At 40.7% G+C, this 25,328-nt stretch overlaps 1 protein-coding gene across 1 annotated transcript in view; it reads right to left on the bottom strand.

Moving 5' to 3' along the window:
• The window catches only part of wipf1b (WAS/WASL interacting protein family, member 1b), a 111,358-nt gene extending 93,169 nt beyond the window's left edge, over positions 1-18,189 (bottom strand). Inside the window, exon 1 of the mRNA XM_059647210.1 lies at positions 17,679-18,189. The gene's annotated coding sequence lies outside the window, so the exon portion shown is untranslated. The remainder of the gene's footprint in view (positions 1-17,678) is intronic.
• Positions 18,190-25,328: the final 7,139 nt, after the last annotated feature.

The raw sequence follows: 25,328 nt of genomic DNA, 5'->3' as shown, positions 1-25,328 counted from the left end.
AGTCCCTAGTCGTTATAACCCGCACTGCCACGTCAAAAGTAGCGAGCCCGATGTCTGTAGATGGCCTCCCTTGCCACTAGCTGCACGAATAAGAGCTCCCCTGCTCAGCCTCACTTATTCCTGCAGATATACCACACTGCAAAGGCACCAATGCCTGAAACACAATGGACTAACATGAGAAATAACTCCTGCTTCTGACTGGAGAGAGAGAGAGAGAGAGAGAGAGAGAGAGAGAGAGAGAGAGAGAGAGAGAGAGAGAGAGAGAGAGAGAGAGAGATAGATAGATAGATAGATAGATAGATAATGGGAACTGCAGATGCTGGAGAATCCGAGATAACAAAGTGTGGGGCTGGATGAATACAGCAGGCCAAGCACCTTAGGAGCGCAAAACCTGACGTTTCGGGCCTAGGCCCTTCATCAGAAAAGGGGGATGGGGAGAGGATTCTGAAATAAATAGGGAGAGGGGGGGAGGCGGACTGAAGATGGTTAGAGGAGAAGATAGGTGGAGAGGAGAGTATGGGTGGGGAGGTAGGGAGGGGATAGGTCAGTCCGGCGAGGACGGACAGATCAAGGGGGCGGGATGAGGTTAGTAGGTGGGAAATGGAGGTGCAGCTTGAGGTGGGAGAAGGGGATAGGTGAGAGGAAGAACAGGTTAGGCAGGCTGGGACAAGCTGGGCTGGTTTTGGGATGCTATTGTTGGGGGGGCTGGGGGTAGATTTTGAAGCTGGTGAAATCCACATTGATACCACTGGGCTGCGGGTTCCCAAGCGGAATGAGTTGCAACTCATGTGTGCAGCGATCTCTTGTCTTTCAATGTTTTGCTGACCTGATGCTTTTGCTGTGTCTCACCACTAAAATCTCCAAGGAGCTCTCAATTTGCTCTTTAGCTACCTATTAATGCCCCACCACATTTGGCAGGTTGTCCTGACCCTACACCATGCCTCTATTAAATCATGGCAGTTAGGAAACTAGCATTTTGATTGGTGAAGCAAAATTGCTGACATATCACTTCTGTATCTGCCTCCAACTGATAGAACACTATCAGTTCAGAGGAAGGGTCACCGGACCTGAAACATTAACTACTTTCTCCTTCACAGATGCTACCAGACCTGCTGAGCTTTTCCAGCAACTTTGTTTTTGTTCCTGATTTACAGCATCCACAGTTCTTTTGATTTTTAAATAAAAATCCATGCCATTTTCTGCCAGTGTCAGCTGTTAGTTCTGCAGGTTGTTTCTGCTGCGGCGGCGCGGGGTGTGGGTTTTAAAAAAGTGTGCCAGTGCAATAGTCATAGCAGATCCAACAGTAAATGGAATAGACAGGCGTTTTTGTCACCACAAACAAGACTCCAGGATGGCATGTGGCGTCCTTGGTGCTAGGGTTAAGAATGTCTTGGAGCAGGTACAGGAAATTCTGAAGGGTGGGGTGAACGTGGTAAATCAGTACAAATGATATGAATACTTTCAAAAAAAAAAGGATGAGGTCTTAATAGCAGAATACCGTGACCTAGGAAGAAAGTTTAGAAATCGGACCTCAAAAGGTAGTGATCTCAGTATGACTACAGGTGCCACATACTAGTCAGAGGAGAAGTGGCAAGACAGATCAGATGAATGTGTGGCTGCAAAGGTGGTTTTGACATTCCTGGGACATTGGGACCAGCAGTTGGGACCTTGTAAAAATTGGATGGGCTACACCTGGGCAAGACTTGGACTGGTGCCCTAGGAGTAGTGTTTGCTACAGTGGTTGGGGAATGTTTAAACTAACATGCCAGCGGGATAAGAACCTATATAAAAGGAGTCAGAGAAGAAGGTAGCAGGACAAAACAAAAACTAGAAAAGGAAATAAAAAAAGTGATAGGCTCAGAAACCAAGGACAAGATTCAAACAGGGTATTGAGAGAAATAAAAAAAGGAGACAAACACTTAAAAGGACCAGCTTAAATGCTTTGAGCCATAATGCACTGAGCATCTGCAATAAAGTGGATGAACTAGTTGTGCAGACAGATACGATATAATTAGGAATACAGAGCCATGACTGCAGGGTGACCAGGGACAGGAACTGAACGTCTTAGGGTGTTCAGTATTAAGGAAGGACAGGCAAAAACGAAAAAAGGTGGTAGAGCAGCTTTGCTGGCTAAAAGGAAAATAACAGTAGTAAGAAAGGTTATTAGCTCTGACAACACACAGTTTGTATGGGTTGACTTGAGAAATACTAAGGGGCAAAAAACATTCCTAAGTGTCATATATAGATCCCCAAACTGCAATGATGTCGAGAATGGCATTAAACAGGAAATTTGAGATGCATGTGACAAGGGTTCTTTGTTCTGTGTTCATGGGTGATCTTAATTTGCACATGAATTGGGCAAATCAAATTAGCCACAATGCTGGACAGGAAAAATTCTTCGAGTGTATACGGGATGGTTTTCTTGATCAACATGCAGAGTATGCAACTAGAGAGCAGGCCATCTCGCAGGAAGATAAAGAACGATGCTAAGAGTTTCTACAGGTACGCGGAAGAGAAAGATACTGATGAGACAAATGTAGGTCCCCAATAAAAAGAAACAGGGAAATGTATAATAGCAGACAAAGAAATTGCTGAGGAATTGAATACATACTTTGGTTCTGTCTTCACAAAAGAGGACAGAAATCAGATACCAGAATTGTTGGAGGATGCAAGATTTAGAGAGAGGGAAGAACAGAGAGATTTCAATATTAGTAGAGAAATGGTGCTGGGAACATTGTTGGAATTGAAGGCCAAGAAATCTACAGGGCCTGATAATCTATGTCCCAGAGTACTTAAGATGGTCATCTTCCAGGATCCTATAGACACTGGAACAGTCCCTGCTGATCGGAGGATCATCCGACACACAGACACGCCGAATATCAATAGTGGGAAAAATTCTTGAATCCATTGTCAAAGATTTTATAGCAGAGCATTTAGAAAGCAGTGGCAGGATCTGACAGTCAGCATGGATTTATGAAGGGGAAATCATGCTTGAGAAATCTATTGGAATTCTATGAAGGCGTAACTAGTAGAGTTGACAAGGGGGAGCCACTCAATGTAATATTTGGACTTTCAGAAAGCATTTGACGAAGTCCCACATGAGATTAATGTGCAAGATTGAAGCACAAGGGATTGGGGGGGGGGGGGGGGGTGTATTGAGATGGATAGGAAACTGGTTGTCAGAGAGGAAACAAAGAGTAGGAATTAATGAGTCCCTTTCAAATTGGCAGGCAGTGACTAGTGGGGTGCCACTGGGATCGGTGCTGGGATCCCAGATAGTCACAATTATATATAATGATTTGGATGAGGAAACAAAATGTAACATCTCCAAGATCGCAGATATGAAGCTGGGTGGGAGGGTGAACTGTGACAAAGATACAGAGATCCTTCAGTATGATCTCGACAGATTGGTTAAGTAGGCAAGTCAGTGGCAGATGCAGTACAATTTGGATAAATATGAGGTTATTCACTTTGGAAACAAAATCAAGAAGGCAGATTACCACCTAAGTGGCTGTAAATTGGGAGAGAGGATTGTGCAGTAGGGCCTGGGTGTCCTTGTGCACCAGTTGCTGAAGGTAAGCATGCAGGTGCAGCAGGCAGTAAAAGAAGGCAAATGTTATGTTGGCCTTTATTGAGAGGGGTTTTGAGTACAGGAGCAGGCATGTGTTGTTGCAGTTATACAGGGCCTTGGTGAGACCACACCTGGAACACTGTGCAATTTTGGTCTCCTTTTCGGAGGAAGGATGCTCTTGTTTCAAAGGAGTGCAGTGAAGGTTTACTAGGCAGATTAGGGGAATGGCAGGTCTGACATATGAGGAGGGATTGTTTTCTATAGAGTTCAGACGAATAAGTGGGGATCTCAGAGACTTATAAAATTCTAACAGGACTGGACAGGGTAGATGCAGGAAGGTTGTTTCCGATGGTGGGTGTGTCTGGGTGTGTCCAGAACCAGGGGTCCCAGGCTGACGATTTGAGGTAGACAATTTAGTATCGAGATAAGGAGCCATTTCTTCACCCAAAGAGTGGTAAGCCTGTGGAATTCATTACTAGAGGAAGTAGTTGATGTCAAAACATTGAATGTATTCAAGAGGCAGCTTGATATAGCACTTTGGGCGAATGGGATCAATGGTTATAGGGAGAAAGCAAGATTAGGCTACTGAGTTGGACTATCGGCCATGATCGTGAAGAATGGCAGAGCAGGCTCAAAAGACCGAATGGCCTTCTCCTGCTCCTGTCTTCTATGTTTCTATCTTACAAATTTCCGTTTATAAAAGATGAAGTAGTTAGGTCAAAACTCAACAGGTACAACTTTGAAAAATTAAATGAAGAAAGACATTTTCTTTCTGATATGATCCTAAACTGAAACAGCTTGTTTTAATTTTTAGAAGTTAGCTCCATGGCATCACAGAAAAATCACCGATTTTTCTTTTTAAACTTCACTATAACAATAAAGCCAAATCAACAGACCTGAAACATTATTTGCCAAGTGGCACTTCAAGCAAAAGAGACTTTTTAATCCTTATGCTGGACTTTTGTATATTATTCTTTCAATTCTATAACAAATTCTTACATATCTGTACCTAAAATCCTGTACCTAAGACAGTGCCATTGCAAACTTTCACTGCTCTCATTCAAGTACATGTGACAATAGAGCTAATTCAATTCACAAGTAACATCTGAAATAAATGGACGCAAACATTTGTCTCATGTGGGTACATGCACTGAATCATGACTGAAAGAAATGTGCAACCTCAGTCTTTCCAACTTAACTGCTAGTTAAGGCATTCTCACTTTCCACTTAATGAATATGTCACTTTTGGAAAAACACCCCCTGGAGAATCCCAAAGCTAGGCTCTCAATAATGTTGATACCACACAGAGTTTTCAGAGACTATCTTTTTGGCTGCCCTTATATAGGCTGGTTGGCTCTGACAAAACTGAAACAGCAGTACATTCTGTCCATGCCACATGCTCTGTGTCTTTCACACTTTTGTCATTTCCAACTAAACAACATATACTGTAACACAAGTCCCCACCTACTTCGAGGACCACCACCATCTCTGTACCTAAGAAAGTATATGCAATGTGCCTTAATCACTACTGCCCAGTGGCTCTGATCTTCATAATCATGAAGTGCTTTGAGAGGCTGGTCATAGTCCACATAAACTCTAGTCTTCCAGCCTGCCTCGATGTCCTATAATCTGTCTACTGACGTAACAAGTTCACAGAGGATGCCATTTCCCAAGTCCTGCACTCATCCCAGCAACATCTGAACAACAAGGACACCTACATCAGACTCCTGCTCATTGAAGTTGACTACAGTTCCAACACCATTATCCCCTCCAGACTGATCTCAAAAACTTAGACCTTGGTCTTGGCTCCGCCATCTGCAACTGGATCCTCAGCTTTCTGACCCAGACCACAACCAGTGAGGATAGGTAACTGTACCTCCACCACAATAACCTTAAACACTGGAGACCCCAAGAATGCACCCTCAGCCCCCGACTGTACTCCCTGCTCATCCACGACTGTGTTACCAAGTTCTGAACTAACACCATCTACAAGTTTGCTGATGACATTATCATGTTAGGGCAGATATCGAACTGCAAGTCAGATACAGAAAGGAGACAGAGGACTCAGTGACGTAGTACAATAAGAACAAACTTTCTCTCAACATTGACAAAACTAAAGAACTGATCATTAACTTCAGAAAGAAAGGAAGACAACACACCTTAACCTACATCAATGGAGCTGAGGTTGAGAGGATGTAGAGCGTCAAGTTGCAAGGTGTGACGATAGCTGACAACCTGTCCCAGACTTGATGGTTAAGGCGGCACAACAATGCCTCTTATTCCTCAGGTGGGTCAGGAAATTTGGCATGTCCATAAAAGGACCCTCACCAACTTTTACAGATTCACTATTGAAAGCATTCTATCTGGAAACATAACATCCTGGCATGGCAACTGCTCCGCCCAGAAACTGCAGAAGGTTGTGTGCAGAGCCCAGGCCATCAAAGCCAACTTTCCATCCATGGACTTCATTTACATGGCTCACTGCCATGGAAAGGCTAACAACAAAGATCCATCCGATCCTGGTAATGCTCTCCTATAACCTCTTCCCTCAGGCAGAAGATACAGAGCATGTTCAGGAACAGGTTCATTGCTCCTTAGATGCTGCTTGGCCTGCTGTGTTCATCCAGCTTCACACTTTATTATCATCCCTGCCATTATTATGCTGATGAATGGATTCTCTAACTTCAAATAATGCTGATCTTGCTAACATTGATCTTGACTAGCGCACGCCCTGTACAACATAAGCTGTATGCATCTGTCAATGTTTTTCTTCACCCTATGATGTTCTTACTTGCTATGATCTGCCTGTATTGCTCATAAGCAAAACTTAAGTACATGTGGCAATAAATAAAGCAAAGCAAACATACTCAGTCTGTGCTCCATTATCTAAGTCTTCTCCCTTCAGAATGGTTCATTTTCAGACCTGTTGTAATTGAATGCCGATTAACGTTCTATTTACCCTTTGCCTTTCAATTTTTATCCCTGTAGCAACCCCAGATCACATGGGCATTTCTTGGGTTATGCAATGCTTGCTGGGTAATCCACTTGCATTTTTTAAGAATATTTCACGTTCAAATTAAAAGGGACTTTTTCCCCCAAAAGAAAATTACAGGCCTTCCCGCGAAGCACAGGGTCAACACATTGTCAGCTCAATCTGTTTTCTTCAGTTTATGGAACCCTAGACTATCGTTACAATTGTGTAAACAATGTCAGTTTCCTCTCATACATTCAATATTTAAGAAAAGTACTCAATATAAAACCATTACCCCAAAACAAAATTCTGGAATTTGTCCTTGTTAGTCAAAACCATATGCACAGAAATCATTGAAATCCAAAAAAATGCCGATACAACTGATGTTCAGGTAGTGATGTATCTTGGCCAATAGTTGCACATGGTTACACTACAAAATCCAAATTCAGAATCACAACTTAGCAAGACGAAACCCCTTTTCTTTTTGTGTCCTCAGTCGTTTTGGGAATAGTGGGACTGAAGAATTGTCTCAGTATCCATGTTGCTTTAAGTTATTTTATTGAATCAGTCTGAAGTGTAAAATGTAATTCATTCTGGATTTGAACCACCTACAATGCAATTGATCACTAACAAAATATAATTCATAAATTATTTCTCACTGTATGGCTTGTAAATACTTATTTTTGTATTATTTGAAGATTAGTACGGAAAATACACAGTCACAAAAGCGTTTTGTACAATGCCAATTTATCAGATATTGTGTGTGCAAGGACAAATTCATAGACAGCAGGGTTTATTTATTTGAGTGGCTTTTTGTGTCTAGAATAGGAAATATATGCAAGTCAAAATTGTAACAAGCATAATTTACAAATGCTTCATTCTTATTAGCACCTCACTGATATTGAAATGTATGTGCACTTGGGACCTAAGACCATAATCTTCTAAATCAGAAAACAGAGTGAAAACAATTTTGTCAAACTGATGACATCACTTCCGACCAACAGATGCTGATCTTAAATTTTTCTGATATGAGGATTTCCTGATTGTAAGTGAAGATAGAATAATAATCATTACGTTGTAATTCTTGTGCACAATATAACAGCAACGTTGGAATTTTTCTTGACCAGCTTGGACTAGGGGATTAACTTGAAAAATATCATGAGCACAGAAAATCAAAGTAACAAAGCAATAAAGATCAGACAAGTACAAGTCAATCCAAAGCAAGAAATTTTAGCCCTAGTGCAGCACCTACTTTTCTCTTATATGAACAGAATTGGATATTATACAAGAGAAGCCATTCTGCTCATTGTGTCTGTGCATGATGAGAAAGAGCTATCCACCTAATGTAATTTTCCAGGGGCTGAACTGTAGTCTTGGATGCGGGCTTGCTGTAACCCACAAACATTTGCTAAATGCAATGAAGGTTTCTTCCTCCATGACTCTTTCAAACAGTGAATATTACTCTAAAGCTGATATAATCTTTCCCTCATTTCCCACTTAAAGGTTCTACTAATTTTTAAATATATTCACACCGGTTATTGACTTCTCTCTAAGGGAAGTTGGTCCTTCTTATAGACCCCTCATTATTCAATTCACCTCAAGTGTAAAAAAAATCTACCCTTCTATTCAATTGCCTCTATTCCAAAGAAAACCACCTGTTTGTTTGATCTTTCCCAACAACTAAACGTTTCCATCCTAGCAACATGAAGTCAATCGCTTTTTTTTCCTCGAGAATGTTCACATCTTTCCTGAAATACCATTATCAGATTTGCATGCAGTACTCCAGCTGTGATCTAACGTTTTGCTCAACATGATATCCTAAAGGATCATTGCTTTGTCTGCTTTAGACAGATTCTCAGAATGGCATTACTTCTGCGACTAGAAATAATACATGTCATCAATTAACAATATGCCTGGCTCCAGCTGATCTTTTATACAAAAGATTATAGCTCCATCTATGACAGGGGTGAGTGGATATTGTCCAGAGCTATTTTGATGTGACAACGACTTCTATTTCTCAATTAGATTACCTGATGGTGCTTATCCTGTGTCATTGTTGTAATGTCTTGAATTGTCCATTGTTAATGAGGCCAGTTCTGTTGTATGCAATACTGAAAATTGCAGAATAGTATACTTAGTACTTGAAATTGTGTTGTTGAAGAAGTCTTCTCGGTTGCCAGTTGAGATTGTCTTCCCACAGCACAAAATAAAGAATGCTTAATGTTTGAATGAAAAGACTGTGTTGAGTTTTGGTTTAAAACACCCCACAACACTGCAAAGTGGAGTGTTTAGGCCCTTAAGTGGGTTAATTAATTGACATAACAGCCTCAATTGTTGGCAAGATGTGAAAAGTCCCCAATGGACCATCTGACAGTGCTTAGGTGACGGGGGAGTATGCCAGGAACAAATCTTCAAATTATTTCTCTTTCTCACCACATGTGGGAAGGGAAAAATTTCTCCCTTTGTTTCGACTCAAAAAGCTCACAGTCTTTTCAAACAGAGGATCTGTCGCATTTGATTTACTTGCATCCCTATAGAGAATTTGACTTTGTGTTTTGTATTTGAGTGACTTACTGGATATACTGCAGCAGATGCAGTCTGAATACGGCACTATCCAGTTTCAACTTTATACTCTCCAGTTTTTACATTGTTAATTTAGTTTCAGCATTCAATTTGCTTTGATTAACATTTTTAGTTGATGCAGAACAATGTTAAGTGCAGACAGTTATATCAGCTAGTGTTCTCAACATCAGCTATGGTCAGTTACAAAACATTCATACAGCTATGCATGTTGTGCCTTTTTTGCTATTATAAATAACTTTAAATGTGACACATTCCACCTGGCATTCTATTCATTTTATCGACTGTCTCATTTTTCTTGCAATGCTGATATTGGGGTAAATACACATTATGCTGAATAAGTTGTCCAGTTTACATAACAATTTTTAAGAAACCTACTATTTACTTTCTGTTTAAAATTTCCTATTGATATTAAATAAAATTGATTTTTAAAAATGTACAAGCCTTTCACTACAAGCACAGCAAAATGTCAAATAGCAGGGCAGATTTTGCTGTATATATAGTCATATTTACTCCTGTACCTTTCTGCTGAAAAGGTCTTTAGCCACTTAAGTTGCTGTTAATGTGAGCCAACAAAATTGCAAGAAGAGTAACAGGGCTTCTAGAACCTCAGTAAACATGGCAACTAACAGGCTATTTCCTCAAGCAACCTAACTGAAGTACTGGGAAATAACCTTGTCCTTAAAGGTGTGGATATTATGGGTTTGGAAGGTACAGTTGAAGCAGCCTTGGTGAGTTTTTGCAGTGAGCTTGTAGATGGTACACAAAGTGCCACTGCATCACTAGTGCAGGGAGTGAATGTTTAAGATGGTGAACACGGTGCCAATCCAGCAGACTGCATAGTCTGAATGGTGCCACATTTCCCAACTGTTGGGATTATGACCACCTCAGCAAGTAAAAGCATTCGGTCATACTCCTGACTTGTGTCTTGGTGAGGTTCTGGGGAGACAAAAGGTGAGTTACTTGCCACAGAATTCCTAAACCCTGACCTGTCCTTGTAACCATTGTATTTATATGGCTGATTCAGTTCAGTTTATTGTCAACTGTAAATCTCCAAGATACAGATAGCCAGGGATTCTGCAAAAGTAATCTTATCGAATGTTAAGCAGAGATAGTTAGACTCTTTTAAAAAGATTCTTCCATGGGATTTGAGCATTGCTGGCATGGCCAGCATTTATTCCTGATCCTAAATCCCCTTGTTGGAGATAGTCATTGTCTAGCATCTGTGAGATGCTAGCCACTTATCAGCCCAAGCCTGAATGTTGTCCTGGCCTTGCAGCATATAGACATGGGCCACATTAGTATGCGTGGAATGGCAAATGGTGAACATCCCACATTTGACATTATGATGGAGGGAAGGTTATTGATGAAGCAGCTGAAGATGTTTGGGTCTAGGATACTGCCTTGATGAAATAGGGCTCATGAGACTCAGGAAACCCAGGCTCAAGATGTACCTGCTACAGAGATGTGTAATAACATCCCTCTACTGGTTGGGGTAGATATTTTCTAATCAAACAAATTCCGTAGTGACATTCTAGAAAACATAATTGACCTCCAACAAGCAAAATCTTCTTCCTTTGGTTCACATACAACTCCAAGTGTTTGACTGGAGAGTATTCTCCCAATTCCCATTAACTCCAGTATTGCTGCAGCTTTGACACTACGCTTGGTCAAATGCCGCTTTGATGTTAAAGCCAATCACACTCGCCTCACTACATATGTGCGTCAACATGAATATTAAGTATTTGATTATAATGTATAGAGATGGGATCAAGACTATACAAGCTTGTGAAAATAAATTGGTGTCAACATGAATGGGTTCAAAGAAATGGGAGAGAAATTTATAAATATTTAAACTTGCCTACTTGTGGCATCAGGAGAACTGCTGTTGTGTCACTATACGAAAGAAGCTGTACATTAAGATAAATCACCAAAGACAGTATATGAGTGTAAATGCTGGCCTTTAAAAATGTACTGTGGTAATCGTGCCTTCCTTCTCCCCAATAATTATATCTATACTCCTAAAATAAAATAATTCTACAATAACCATGCATTTGGTGACATACTTGTGTAGTATAGTTGAAAGTTGCAGAGTATTAAAACTATTTTTAACTAAAGGTTATGTGAAATTAAATGTGCAAGTCTTACAAAGAAGTGACTGTTTCAAAACTGGGGGCAGAACTGGCAAAATGAACTAATCTGAAATGACCTCACAAACACACATTAATAACAAATCAGAAAAAGAACAGCAAATCTAATGAGCTTGACTCATTCAGTCATGCTGCAAATAAAGCAATGTGACTCTCAATTCTCTAGATCTGTTGGTAGCTAAGTAATATCCTGGATCTACCAAAAACAGATTTAAAATAAAATACTAGGGCAACTTGAGGCAAAACAAATTGTAAGAATTTTGGAAGGATGCTAGAAAATCAAAGACCATGATGTTCACATACATAAATACGATGAAGGTGAATGGACAAGTTGTAAACCTGTTCCACTTTTCATAAAAATGTTTGATTTTCAAAATGGAGATGGAGAACATAAATGCAAGGAACTTATGCCAAACATTTACAAATCAATCGGTGTATTGTCAACTTTTTGACCCCACATAACATCAAGACAGCAATGACAGAGATAAGAAAAGATATACATTGTTTACTAAAGCAGTATCTGGTGCAATGGTTTCAATTATGTGGAAACATGAAGGAAGTTGAGGCTGCTCTCCTAGGACCAGAGAAGGTTGAGGGGAAATTTAATGGAAGGGTTCAATATTGTGAAGAGTTTTGATACAGTAAATGAGTATAAAATACAGACTTAGAACAATGGATAAAGCAGCCATAATGAATATTTCATAATTTTACTCAGTTAAATGTTGTTATGAGCTGGAACACACCACACTCAAAAAGGTGACTGAAGCAGATTCACAAGTAATTTTCACAAGGGGACTGGGTAAATGCTTGAAACTGAAACATGCTCAGGGATACAAGAAAAAAAAAGGTGTCGGACTATTTGGATAGCTGTTTGAAAACAGCCAACAAAAGCATAATGAGCTGAATGGCTTTCCTCTGTGCTCTAAGATTGTATGGTCTTAATACATTCTTCTTATCCTTGAATGTTATTAAAATTGAGTTAAAATTATTATGACCATAAGCCCTAATGTTAACTTCCGACTTGCCTTTTATAACCCAGTAATTTCAGTCTCCTTCAGGAAGATGTTGACTTCATTTTGATCATTTGCAGTATTTCAGCATGTATCCCATGAGCCAAGTTATTTCAATATGTTCCATGATCCTTGAAAAGTAAAATGTCCCGAGATCCAACTTGGTTAAATAATTGTATTTACATCCTTCATTTCCACTAATTTATCCAATTAAAAATATTTGGTTATCTTCTTGCAGCTTACAAGACATTAAACTCATTCTCTCATTCGCACATCCTTCTCAATTTCCTATGGTCCGTCCACCATCTACAAAAGCTCAAGTCAGAAATGTGATGCAATGCTTTCCACTTAGTGAGATACGTGCAGGCCAAACACTCAACATGAGTGGGTTCAAAGAAATGGGAGAGAAATTTATAAATATTTAACTTGCCTACAGGACAAAGTAGTCTGCTTGATGACACCTTATTCACTCCCTCCATCAGTAACACAGTGAAAGTCATCATTGTGGGGTATTTAGGAGCTCTTTGCAGCAACTCACCAACACTTCTTCAATTGAACCTTCTAACAGCACCACCTTTAAAGGATAAGGTATTTCCCAATGCTTCAGTTAGATTGTTTAGGGAAATATCCTGTTAGTGGCCCTGTTTATTCAGGTTCCAGAAGCCCAGTTTCTCTTCTTGCAACATTACCAACTCAAATTTACAGAAACGCAAGTGGGTAAGAATGCATGGAACCACCATCACTTGAAGGTTCATCTCCAAGTTCACTCACTATCCTGAACTGGAACTACATTACCAATCCTTTACAGAGCTCCCATCCTAATAGTGGTGTGAATACATACAGAGCGTGAATTGCAGCAATTACTACTTTCTCAAGAGCAATCAGGGATGGGGATGGTGGGAGTGTGGGTAAATAACAGCCCAGCCATTGATGCCCACATCGCTTGAAAGAGTAAATAAAAATGTTTCAAAGTGCGTATGTGTCTCTGGCAGCATTAAAAAGGACCTTATTTCATTACTTCCTGTTTCAATCACCTTATGTTTTTTGTAAGTAAACAGGAAGGAGGATCCTGTACTGTCGCTTTGTCTTTTGGATTGTCATCTTTGTAATAATCCCAAGATCCTGAGAGATGGTGAACATATGGGGAGATTCTGAAACACCAGTTGAGAAATTGAAAGAAAGGTGTTATCCGTGAATTTTGAGGAAAACTGTCTTTTCTCTTTGTTATTTGTTATTTACATAAATGATCAGTATGAGAATGTACAAGGCATGATTAGCAAGTTTGAGGATGATACAAAATTAGGGAGGTATAGTTGATAGCAAAGAAGGTCTATTCAGAAGATGACATTTATTCCCATTTTGTTTACAGTCTGAAGCCAGTTCTCCATCCATGACAGTACACTAGCCCTAATCCCATTTAGTTTAATTTTACATGCTAATCTTTTAAGTGAGATCATATCAAAAACCTTCTGAAAGTCCAAGTAAATGCTTCCCCTTATCAACTCCACTAGTTAAATCTTTGAAAAATTCCAGTAGATCTGTCAAGCATGATTTCCCCTCACTGAATCCACACTGTCTCTGTCCAATCTTTTTGCTGTTTTCCGAACACTCTGCTGTTAAAACTTTTATAAAAATGGACTCCAGTATTTTCTCTACTACTATTAAATAAAGTACTTAATGGTGCTAGAATTGTTGCATTGTCAACAATAAGCAGGTAGTACAGCATGACAGAAAATGATGTTTCGCACAATTTACCCTCATGAATTTCAACTGTAAGCCATAGTTAACTTCTTAAACAGACAGACCAACTTCAATCAGTACTTGTTTTGAAAATGAACCATATAGTTTTCATTATTGAGTGTTGTTTGCAAACTAGGCAAAACTTGCTTTTTTCCAAGCATCTAATTATCTCATACAGTTTTCTGGGAGCGTTATAATAGCATCTCAAAAAATGAATTCAAGGAAATTGAAAAAAAAATCAGACAGTTAACAGGGGGTCTTCTATAGGGACAGAAAGTTTCTCTAATGGCCTATGCACTTTTTAAAACAATTCTTTCACAGAATGTTGGTGTTGCTGGCTGGGCTAGCGTTTGTTGCCCATCCCTTACTACTCTTTACAAGTGATGAGCTGTGTCCTTGAAGCACTGCAGTGTAAGTAGAAGATAAAGTTGCCAGGATCCTATCAGACTATGGGTCTGCTCTCTTCTTATTAGAGAGATGCCTGGTGGTGGTTTAACCTGAGGGTCACCACACCTCAGCGAGGGGAGAAGTCGAGAAGGAGCGTCCTTCATTGTTACCTCATCTGGTACATGAAAGGGAGCCACACTAGTGGCATTTCTGCAGCATAAACCAGCCATGCAGCCACCTGATTCCCCTGCTCTATAACGTATCACAGCCAGATGTTGGGTTTGGGTTTAGCTGGATTGGAGTTAGTGGTGCTATCATTAATTTTGTTGTGACCTTACAGATATTTATATAATTATAAAGGGGCATAGATAAGGTGAGTAGCAAAGGCCTTTTCCATAGGATGGGGGAATTTAAAACTAGGAGACTTTTTTTTTTAAGGTGAGGGGAGAAATATTTAAAAGGAACCTGAGGGGCAACTTTGCTTCTCTTCTACTTTTTCCCCACACAGAGGGTGGGTTATTAGTGGAATAAACTATGCCAGAGGAAGCGGTAAATGCAGGTACAGTTACGCCATTTAAAAGATATTTGGACATGTAAACTAATAGGAAAGGTTTAGAGGAATATGGGCCAAAAGCAGGCAAATGCGACTAGTTTAGTTTGGGAATGTGGCCAGCATGGATGCGTTAGACCAAAGGGTCTGTTTCCATGCTATATGATTCAATGACCTGAAATCTGGGTTCCAATGCAGCAGAGCATATGCCTAAGAAAACTTGAGTTTGTGTCGTATTAATCCATCCCATGGTAGTACAGACTGTACATAAAATTGTCTCTCATATCAATCAGTTTTAGAATCCAGTCTGACAAAGTCAATAAAGATGACTAATTTATAAACACTGAATTCATACTGTTACAGTACAGACCACTCTAAAATAGCTTATTGCATAACAGAAAAACAAAAAAGAAATATTGTGCACCCAACTGCTGTCATACCTCAAGTGGGAGTATTAAATCAGACGTAATAAAAACTACTTTGACTGGACACAAACAAGTAGTGCCATGAACAATGAAGCACCATCTAATGCAAATAAAATTCCACCGAAAGTGTTTCTTCAACGCTTATTTGGGAAAGCAGAAATCAGTTACAGGCTGAGATAACAAGGTGTAGAGCTGGATGAACACAGCAGGCCAAGCAGCATCATAGGAGCAGGAAAGCTGACGTTTCGGCCCAGTGAAAGTCAAGAGCCAGCTGATACCATTGTGTATAGTCTCTTTAAAACAAATACAGCAACATAAAGCAAAAATCAAAGCTAAAATGATTTGACACTGGAAAAGGAGGGGAGAACTCTACGTAAAGACAGCAAAATATTTTACTTGTAGAGTCAGGGTTATAAAGCATGGAAACAGATCCTTCCATCCAACTCATCCATACCTACCATATATCCTAAACTGATCTGGTCTCATTCACCAGTATTTGGCCCATATCCCTATAAACCCTTTCTATTTATGTACACACTCAGATGCCTTTAAATGTTCTAATTACACCAGCCTTCACTAGTTCCTTTGGCAATTCATTCAAGATAAGCACCACCCTCTGCATGAAAATGTTGCCCTTCCAATCCCTTTTAACTCATCGCCCTCATTTTAAAACTTGTGTCCTCTAGTATTGGACTCCCTTACACTGGGGAAAAAGACCTTGGCTATTGAACCTATCCCATGGCCCTTAGGGTTTTAAAACCCTAAGGTCACCTCTCAGCCTCCAACATTCCAGGGAAAATGCCCCAGTCTATTCAGCTTCTCACTCAAAGCCTCCAATCCCAGCAACATCCTTGTAAATCTTTTCTGACACCCCTCAAGTTTAACAACATCTTTCTCATAGCTGGGAGACCAGAAATGAAGGCAATACTCTAAGTGTGGCCTCACCAATGTTCTGTACAGCTGCAAGATGACATCCCAACAGCTATGTTCAGTGTTCTGACCAATGAAGATAAGTGTGCCAAATGCCTTCTTTACCACCCTGTCTACTTGTGACTCCACTTTCAAAGAACTTATGCACCTGCATCACTACATCTCTCCCATTAACTGTATAAATCTTGCCCTGGTTTGCCTTACTGAAATGTGACATCTCACATGATCTAAAGTGAACTCCATCTGCCACTCCTCAGCCCATTGGTCCATCTGATCAAGGTCCCTTTGGACTCCAAGAAAACTTTCTTCACTCTCCGCTACACCACTAATTTTGGTGTCATCTGTGAACTTACTAACCATATCTCCTATATTTACACCTAAATCATTTATATAGATGATGAAAAACAGTAGACCCAGATTTTTGAAGCACACTACTGGGTCACAGGCCTTCAGTCCAAAAAACAACCTTGTCTTCTACATTCAAGCCAATTTTATATCCAGAAGATTTTTTGCCATGCAAGTCTATTGTTACAAATAAATAGGTGTAGTCAGGACATTCATTTAACCTTGAAACTCTAAAGTTAGCACCTCAAAACCACAAGATAAGGAAAACTACAAATTTACTGGATATATTTAGAGAGTATTAAGGTTAATCTATCATACATTTAGGAAACAAAACATTGAATTCCTTCCCAGTAAACTTGTCCTTTTAAGCTGTGTTCTACAGACTGTAGGAAACTTTCCAATGTTGACCATCGTTTGTTGTTTCATTCTGTGCAAAGTTTTACGCAGTTCACATACATACATTTAATGAAATGTGCTTCTGTAGAATGAATATGTAGTGTCCTGGCAAAGATTACCATCTAACTTGAGTGCAAAAACAGCGGGTTTAACGTACATTTGTTTAATGTTTATATTGGGGGGGTGGGGGAAATCTGGGCTACATCTGAAAGATAGCGGTACTGCTGGTAAGGGCGAGTAGTGTATGAAGGAAGAGAGGACGTACTCAAACGTCGCACTGAAGTGGTTGAGGCGCATCAAAGTTCTCCAGCAGTCCAGCGCCCACGCCTGCATTTGAAAGTCAAAAATTACAATTTGGGAACATCCAAATTGAAATAAATGTTTACTCCCCAACGTAGGAACGGGCAACATACAAAAGTAACAAACGTCTAAAATGAGTAGCATTTCCCCTTCAGAAACAATTGAGCTAATAGACATTTGTTGAATTTGACAACTGCATCGCGTGTAACTACCGCCTGCTTTTAAATGATGCAATCAGTATATGTAGAATTAAAGCCTCAGGAAACAGCTATTGCGTATTTCTCCCCCGATATAACTAGGTTCTCAAAAAAAAATCCTCCTACCTCCCGCAACTGGAGAGAAAATAAACTGTTGATGTTCGGCAAGCCGCGCTGACATCTGTAACGGGAGACTTCCGCAGCCGCTCAGTAAGAAGCCACACCTAGAGCGGATCTGACAAGGGGCGGAAACTTGGCGGCTGCTTCCAGCTGAAGTGTCAGCGAGCAGGGGGCCGCTCCGGGACCCGCCGTCAGCTTGGGCTCAGCCGTTTGTCGTCTGCGGCCGGCGGGAGGGGGGCTCGGGCATTGCCGGCTAAAACTCGAGCAGAGCCACTTGCCCAAAAGTTGGGAGTGGATCCGGGTCCCTTGTCAGTGATGTAATGTTTGCAGCTGGCTGGCTCGGGCACACTAGCTTCAAAACTGGGCAGCAACAACAACAAAAAGAGAAGTCATGAAGTGCAGCCGAGTTCGACCCCGGAGGGGGGAGGGTTAAGGGGTGTGGTAGCTTTTCCTGGGCGCTGCTTTCTTGCCGCCTCGGGGCGGGGGGGAGGCAGCCCGTGCTGTGGGGGCGCGAATGTGCCTGCACCACAGGAATGCCGGCCACGAGGACAAGTCTGCTCCCAGCAGCCGGCTCGCCAAGCACAAAAACAAACTCGCAACAATACAGCCCGCAGCTTTCCACACTCGAGATTCCCGAGCACCACCTTCTTATCTGACGCCTTCGCCGGCAGCTGCCCTCTTGAGGAGCTACTGCACATCGACGGAACGCGAGCAAGCTTGTCTTTTGCATGCACAACCCCACCGCAAGTTGTTTTCTAACATAAATTCCTAAGCACCCACGTGCATTGTGGTGACAACTTTCCAAAACTCGCCCTCCTAATAGTACTCTCACTGCTTCCATTAGAACTAAATAAAAACCCGAGAGAACCGCGGATCAGAAACAAAAACAGAAGTTGCTGGAAAAGCTCAGCCGGTCTGGCAGCATCTGTGCAGAGAAACCAGTGATAACGTCCCTTCCTCAGAACCCCTCTATTCAGCGCTGTTACTGCCCGGCTGGGTATCATTGCAGCGTGACAGGTTTACATCGAAAGTGCGCATCCGGAAATTTCTGATGACAACTAAAACAAGGACCAAACCACATTTCGAGGAGAATGACAATGAGGCCGGCACAAGTCCCATCATTTTCATCACCTCCTTGGTGAATCTGCCTTTCCCATTTCTGCCTCTGGAGGCTGTGCGGCGCTCGCATTTTTATTTGCTTTACCTGTGGGGTGTGGGCATCGCTGCCAGGGCCAGCATTTACTGCCTGTCTGTAGTTGCCCTTCAGAAGATGGGGGTGAGCTGCCGCCTTGAACCGCTGCAGTCCGCATGCTGAAAACTGACCCACAATGCGATTAGGGAGGAATTCTTGGTGACACATGTAATTACTATCTCCTTCTACTATGTCACATATGAACTGAGGTCACAAGAACTACGTGGCAACTGTATGTGAAATCTGTCATCAGATAATCTGTGAAGATTGCCAGAAAGATAAAACAGTTTCATTTTGAAGGAATGCTTGAGCTTTCACAATGAAGCCTCATGTCATGCCCAAATAAAGGGTGGCATGGAGGTCTTCCCAAGGAGGTCAGTGTTATACATACACACTAGAGTGTACAGACTAGGATAGCTGAGGGAAACGGTGCAGGTAGAGCTCGCAAGAACATGGTGCTGAAGACATGGTTGGATGAAGGCCTAGATAAGCATCAGTGAACTACAGCTGCCAGAGACCCACTCTGACTTGCATGTCAGCAATTTTTGTTTCCAGGCTCTTGGGGAGGGAGAGGAAAAGTAGTGCAGATATATGACAAGTTTGACTATTAATGAAATTCAAATGCAATGTTCAAAAATCAGCATTTACAGTTCTAGAGGAAAATGGAAATCTTTTTATCAGTGTCAAGATTCTGATTGTTTTCAGTCTTACTGTGTTCTCCCAACTTTCTTGCCCTTGCACACACAACAGGGAGGAAAAGATTATTCCTCTAGTGTTCTAAGATAATATGTAAACTGTTCATTCGTGGAGTGGAATATGATATTCGTGCCACACCCTCACGCTGCCTCCAATGTATTTGCACATGTTGCCGAAGTTAAAAATCAGCTGTAAGAAAGCTGGCTTGTCTTAAAGTTTGAAATTTTGATGGGTCTCAGTTGAAATGTTTGATTTGGACTTAATCAAACAGGCCAAGTTGGTTGCGGTGAAATTTGTTACTATCTTGCGTGAAGCTGATAATTTACCTTTCTTGAAAAGACAACATTCTAATTTTACCAGGCTCAAATTTGATTGCAAACCTTATCTCTGGAACTACTCATTATATTGGATTCTAGAAATGACTAACAAAATGTAACATGCGATTTGAGCACATGGAAGATGCAAGGATCTTGAAGCAGGGATTCTTTATTGCACTGACATAAAATCATAACAAACATGAAGGAAAATTAAGGTTAATCAAGAAAATCATGAAATGTACTTAAATTGAGGCCTTGGGTTGAGAAATCCTTTGTCTCCTCCTTCCACAGTGCATTCGATTCTCCTAGCTTCCCTCCCTCACTACTACCTCCAGCTGCAGGATTTCCCAGCACAACTGTTCATTCATGGAGTGGAATATGATATTCGTGCCACACCCTCACACTCTAAGGCATGGTGGCTCAGTGGTTAGCACTGCAGCCTCACAGCGCCAAGGACCCGGGTTCAATTCCAGCCTCGGGCGACTGTCTGTGTGGAGTTTGCACATTCTCCCCATGCCTGTGTGGGTTTCCTCCGGGTGCTCTGGTTTCCTCCCACAGTCCAAAGATGTGCAGGCTAGATGGATTGGCCATGCTAAATTGCCCGTAGTGTTCAGGGGTGTGTGGGTTATAGGGGGATGGGTCGGGGTGGGATGCGTTAAGTGGCGGTTTGGACTTGTTGGGCCAAAGGGCCTGTTCCCATACTCTAGGGAATCTAATTTAATCTAAAAAAACTGCTCGAGCTCCTTTGCCTAGCAGTCTCCCTCACCATTGTCACATCCTACTGGAAGCCCTATGATACACTTTGTTGTTGATAGTTACCGTCACAACAAATACACATAGCACACGGTGACTGTTTGCTAACCAGTTGTCTGAGTTAGCAGGGTCAATTGTACTATGATGGCTAGAATGTCCAAGTCCACATCAGTGGCAGCTTTTTTTACATCACTAATCTGGGCAAAATGTAAGGGCTGGGGTGATATCCAGCATTTGCTCAAAAAGAGCTTCTCACACTTTCTTTGACTTCTAACTTCCAAGGGATCCAGGCTTCATGGTGAATTTCCTATTTTGGGATCTAGGTCGGTCAGATGTCCGGGAGTTCTGTGTAACACCAATTATTGCTTCAGTTGCTGCCTCCTGGCAGGACACCCTGCACTATTTTCCACAGTGGAAGTGGGCCTCCTGAGACTGGATACATCCCTGGATTTGCAAAAACATACAGGCCATTCCATGATTTTGCCTCACTCTCTGATTGCACTTTACTCAAGTCATCAAGCTCATCAGGCATCATGAATTCAGACTGTAGTGCTGGCCATTACAGAGAGAGAGAGAGACATAACTGGTAGTGGCTTAGCCTGATGGAAACCACACTCAGTTGAGGGGAGAGATTGAGAAGGAGATTCCTTCAAGGTAATCTCATCTGGTGTGGGAATTGAATCCATGTTGTTGGTGCTGCTTTGTATCACAAACCAGCTATCCATCCAACCAACTAAGCTAACTGACCTCCACCCCCACCCTAGAGGGATACAAACTAGTTGAGCAAGTAGGCAAAAAATTAACTGATGGAACATAATATGAGAAGACATGACGATTTGCACTTTGGCAGGAAGAACAGGAGAAATGAGTGTTTTTAAATTGATAACTTCTGCGGAAAGCTACAGAGGGATTTTGGAGTCCTTGTGCAAAATTCACGCAAAATTAGCATATATGTTCAGCTGGTAGTATGGAAGGCAAATGGAATGTTGTGCTTTATTTCAAAGGGAATTTTGTGTAAATGTAGGGAGGTCTTACTAAAACTATACAAAGCAATACTGAGACCAGAGCTGGAAAACTGTAAAAAGGTTTGGGGCCCTTAGGTAAGGAAAGATACATTGTCATTGGAGGAGTGGTGTACATCATGGAGATGTCTGTGATCCTGGGTGGATTCAAAGCACAAAGAATTAAACTTCAGTTAGAATCCACCTGGGGGCTGTGTCTGATTCAGACGGAGTTACTGAGAAATGAGATATGGCCATGAAAACATGTTTTGGCAAATACCTTGTCAAACACTTGGAATGACAATGAAAGTAATAATGGTGAACAAGAAGAAAGAAAGCTGAGTTGCTTCACCTCTCCGTCGAGGAAGATCTATTTTTTGGTTGACTTCAGATAGACTAAGTGCTCAAAGTTACAATTTAAATCAAACTACAAATGTTAGGAATCAATGTTCAAGATACTGCAAAACAGGGTGGAACCGAACTTTGTCTGGGTTTTACCCAGATGTTCAATTCTAGCATTTTCCTTCTGCCAGCGTTCCTATGTTAAGAAGTCATGTCAGATGGAACTCCTGGTCCACTGTTGGAAATATACCCGTTATAACCATGAGAAGTCTCATCAGAAATCACATTAGTTAGAGTCTGAATTAGTTAGAGGTGTGAATTTATGTCCCTTCTGTCCCCAGACGTTGCCTAAGTAGATATAATCAATCTAAAATAAAACAATCACCTTCAGGTCATGGCTCTCATTGGTAGGGCTTTGAACTTCTCTCTCTTTTTTCCACGGGATTTGTTTGGAAGATTGATTTTTCCTTACAGGTGTAACACACCACTCTGAATGCAGTAGTCACCCTAAACATTCTGCAGGCAATTGGAGGTCACAGTCCAGAAGCTGAATTGTTATTTTTGATTTAGTCACAGCAGGGAAGGCCAGTAACGGGTTGGATCACAAAGGTTTATGCAGCAGGTTTTCTGACACTCTTGTCGTGAATCTTAAGAGTTTTGCTTTTGGGTTTCTTAACCAATCTGAGCAAGCAGTACAACCTGTATTTGATTCTAAAAGTTTTAATATTTAAAGAGACCATGGCGGTGGGATGGTGGGGAGGGATGCAGAATAGAAGGAGTTTACAACTGTCAAATGATTGACGACAAGTGGATTGAGGCATTGCAATGAAGGATGGCAGTCTCCCTGGTTCTTTGAGCCATTCCTAGAGATCATGCTACAGTCAGTGTGGCCCTGCAGAAAATTATTGACCCCTCCTATCTGTCGGTCATTGGAGATGCCCAAGTTGCATGTTGGAAGCCTACAGAAATCGCAACACTCAGATTTCAGTGGGAATTACCCAGAATGTTTGAACTCCTGAAGGTATGTTCTTCAAGGAACTACTCTAAGGCATGAATGTATGTGTTGGGTTGAAAGTGATTTTGATTTAGTGTCTTGTATGTTCTTCAGACTGTAGCATGTGTTTTGAGAATTGACATCTTTCGCTAATGTGAGTACATTGTTGGCAGAAGGCTAACCTGTTTTTATTGTTTACTGATGTCAGGTTTTGGAACCATATCTGTGACAACATGCTGGAGTATTACATTGCTAAATATTTCATGCTGATATCGCATGTGGCATATTGTTAGAGAGGTCTATCTGCTTTGGTCAAACAGTTTAATGTGCTTTCAGTCGTCAGCACATTCTGGAGAAAGTTCTAAATTTGTTTGAACTTCTGTTGTGTATTGCTTCTAGAACAGTTTGTAGATTCTATATCCACTGCAATTTGGACTGCTTATTCTAGAGTTAGATCCTCTTTCAACTGGAGAAGTTCAATGACAATTCTGTAACAATGAGTTTTTGTTGTAAGTTTCCATATTTGCATGGTTCAGATAGATTCATTAACCCGTGTGTACTATCTACAGATTTTCCCGGAAAGTGCTGTTGAAGCGTGAAGTACTGTAAGAACAAAGTAAAATATTGATCAAAAGCTGTTATGGAGTTGTCAAACATAATTTGCTTCTCATTGAAATGTTGTCCATATAACAGATGTACTTCCCATGAAATAGAAAAGTGTGCTAATATTTTCTGTGTTAGATTTGGTAATCAATGCTGAAGCTAGTAATTGCGTTTTCCACATCTGCAAATTTGCTAACGTGTAAATGAATTCAGAAAGTTAATTTTTCTAGTGGCAAGATTGGTATAGATGAATTTTGTTGCAATGGTTGATTCTTGATTAGGAAAAAAAATATTGTTAGGATTTTGATCTCCCTGTGCTACATTTGTTGTCTTGTCATAATCGTAGTTGTTTAAAATTGTTGAATTTTTGGTTTGTAAATATTGTTATTGTAGTACTAAAACAAAAAGCTGCTAAAGTTTTCTATTGTGTTAAACACTATTTCCTTTATGAATATGTTACCTTCATAGAGATGAATAAAGATATTCCTTTTCTAAGATGGCTGATGGATTTCCAAAGGATCGGTGGATAGAAACAATGATGTTTTGACTATATCAAAGATGGCTACCTTGACATCATTGGCACCAATATTTTCTGCGTCTGAAGATATTTTTGTGCAGAATTTAACACCATATAATCAGATTTGTGCTCTTCTTCTGCATTCAGTTTTGTATTTTAATTAATTAACTTGATAAACCCTGTTGTTTACTCAGTATGTCTTTGAATTTGCCAATCAAGCTGTCAAAATAATGAAGGTATCTCTAATTTCACTGCTGGACTCTGATTAAGCAATTTTGATTGTTGTTTTTCCCTTTCTTCAACTGAGTTTTTTTAAGCCTGTCCCAGAAGAATGATCTTAACTTACTGGTTGTTGACTTTGTCATCAAGTAACTAGTTCAGAAATATGTTAATTCAAGTTTGGAAACTTTAACAATGTTCTTCAGTCTAGTTTTACAGGTGGAAACAAAGCACTTTGTCCCTTCCTGTTCGACATTACAATGTGTTGGTTGCTCAGTAATTGGTCTCTTTCATGTAATCAATTTGGATTTCTCCCTTTAGCTGCTTGTGAGCTTTTACAGTTCTTGCTGCTTTTTAAAAGACTTTGTTTCCTTATTACTGATAATAAAAGTGTTCTGGTGGTTTCTCTGGAACAATTTCTCTTTAGCGGTATTTCCTTCACAGCAGTTCAGCTGTGGTTTTTCTGGCTCCTACCTGGCCTTAAAGCTTTACTGAAAAATTCTTGAAAAAAAATTATTGAATTATTCTCCAGGCAATCTCTGGTCTGTTTCCTGACTTTCACCACTGTCTCAACTTTTGGCAGGGATCCCATTAGTATCACAACTGTTTTTATAGTGCAGCATCAAACTACACAATCAATTTGCGTGTTTGTGTTCTTTACAGATTGGTCGTGGAAAAGACAAAGTAACACTATTCGTTGAACATTATTACGAAATACATGGTAATCACAAATATACGAGGATCTGACATATAAGGCTCAATCTTATCTTTCTTTTGGTTAAATCCAAGTTGGGTTGAGGATTTTTAGAGGGATTTATGCCACAAGGCCTAACAAGTTACCAGCTGCCTCATTAACTACGTACCCTACCCCATGATCTCTGTCATGTCCAATTCTGGCTCCATTCTACCATGCACCATGCTGGAAACCATTCACTGCTTAGTGGATGTCCTGGAATACTTTGATATCCATTACACCTGTGCTATCTCTTAAAGCCCATTGTGTACCCAGACAAGCAGTGTCA

This window comes from Stegostoma tigrinum, chromosome 7 (genome assembly GCF_030684315.1).
Source record: "Stegostoma tigrinum isolate sSteTig4 chromosome 7, sSteTig4.hap1, whole genome shotgun sequence".
Taxonomy (NCBI): Eukaryota; Metazoa; Chordata; class Chondrichthyes; order Orectolobiformes; family Stegostomatidae; genus Stegostoma; species Stegostoma tigrinum.
The sequence above is the reverse complement of the archived record's forward strand: the minus strand, read 5'-3'. Positions and strand labels throughout refer to the sequence as shown.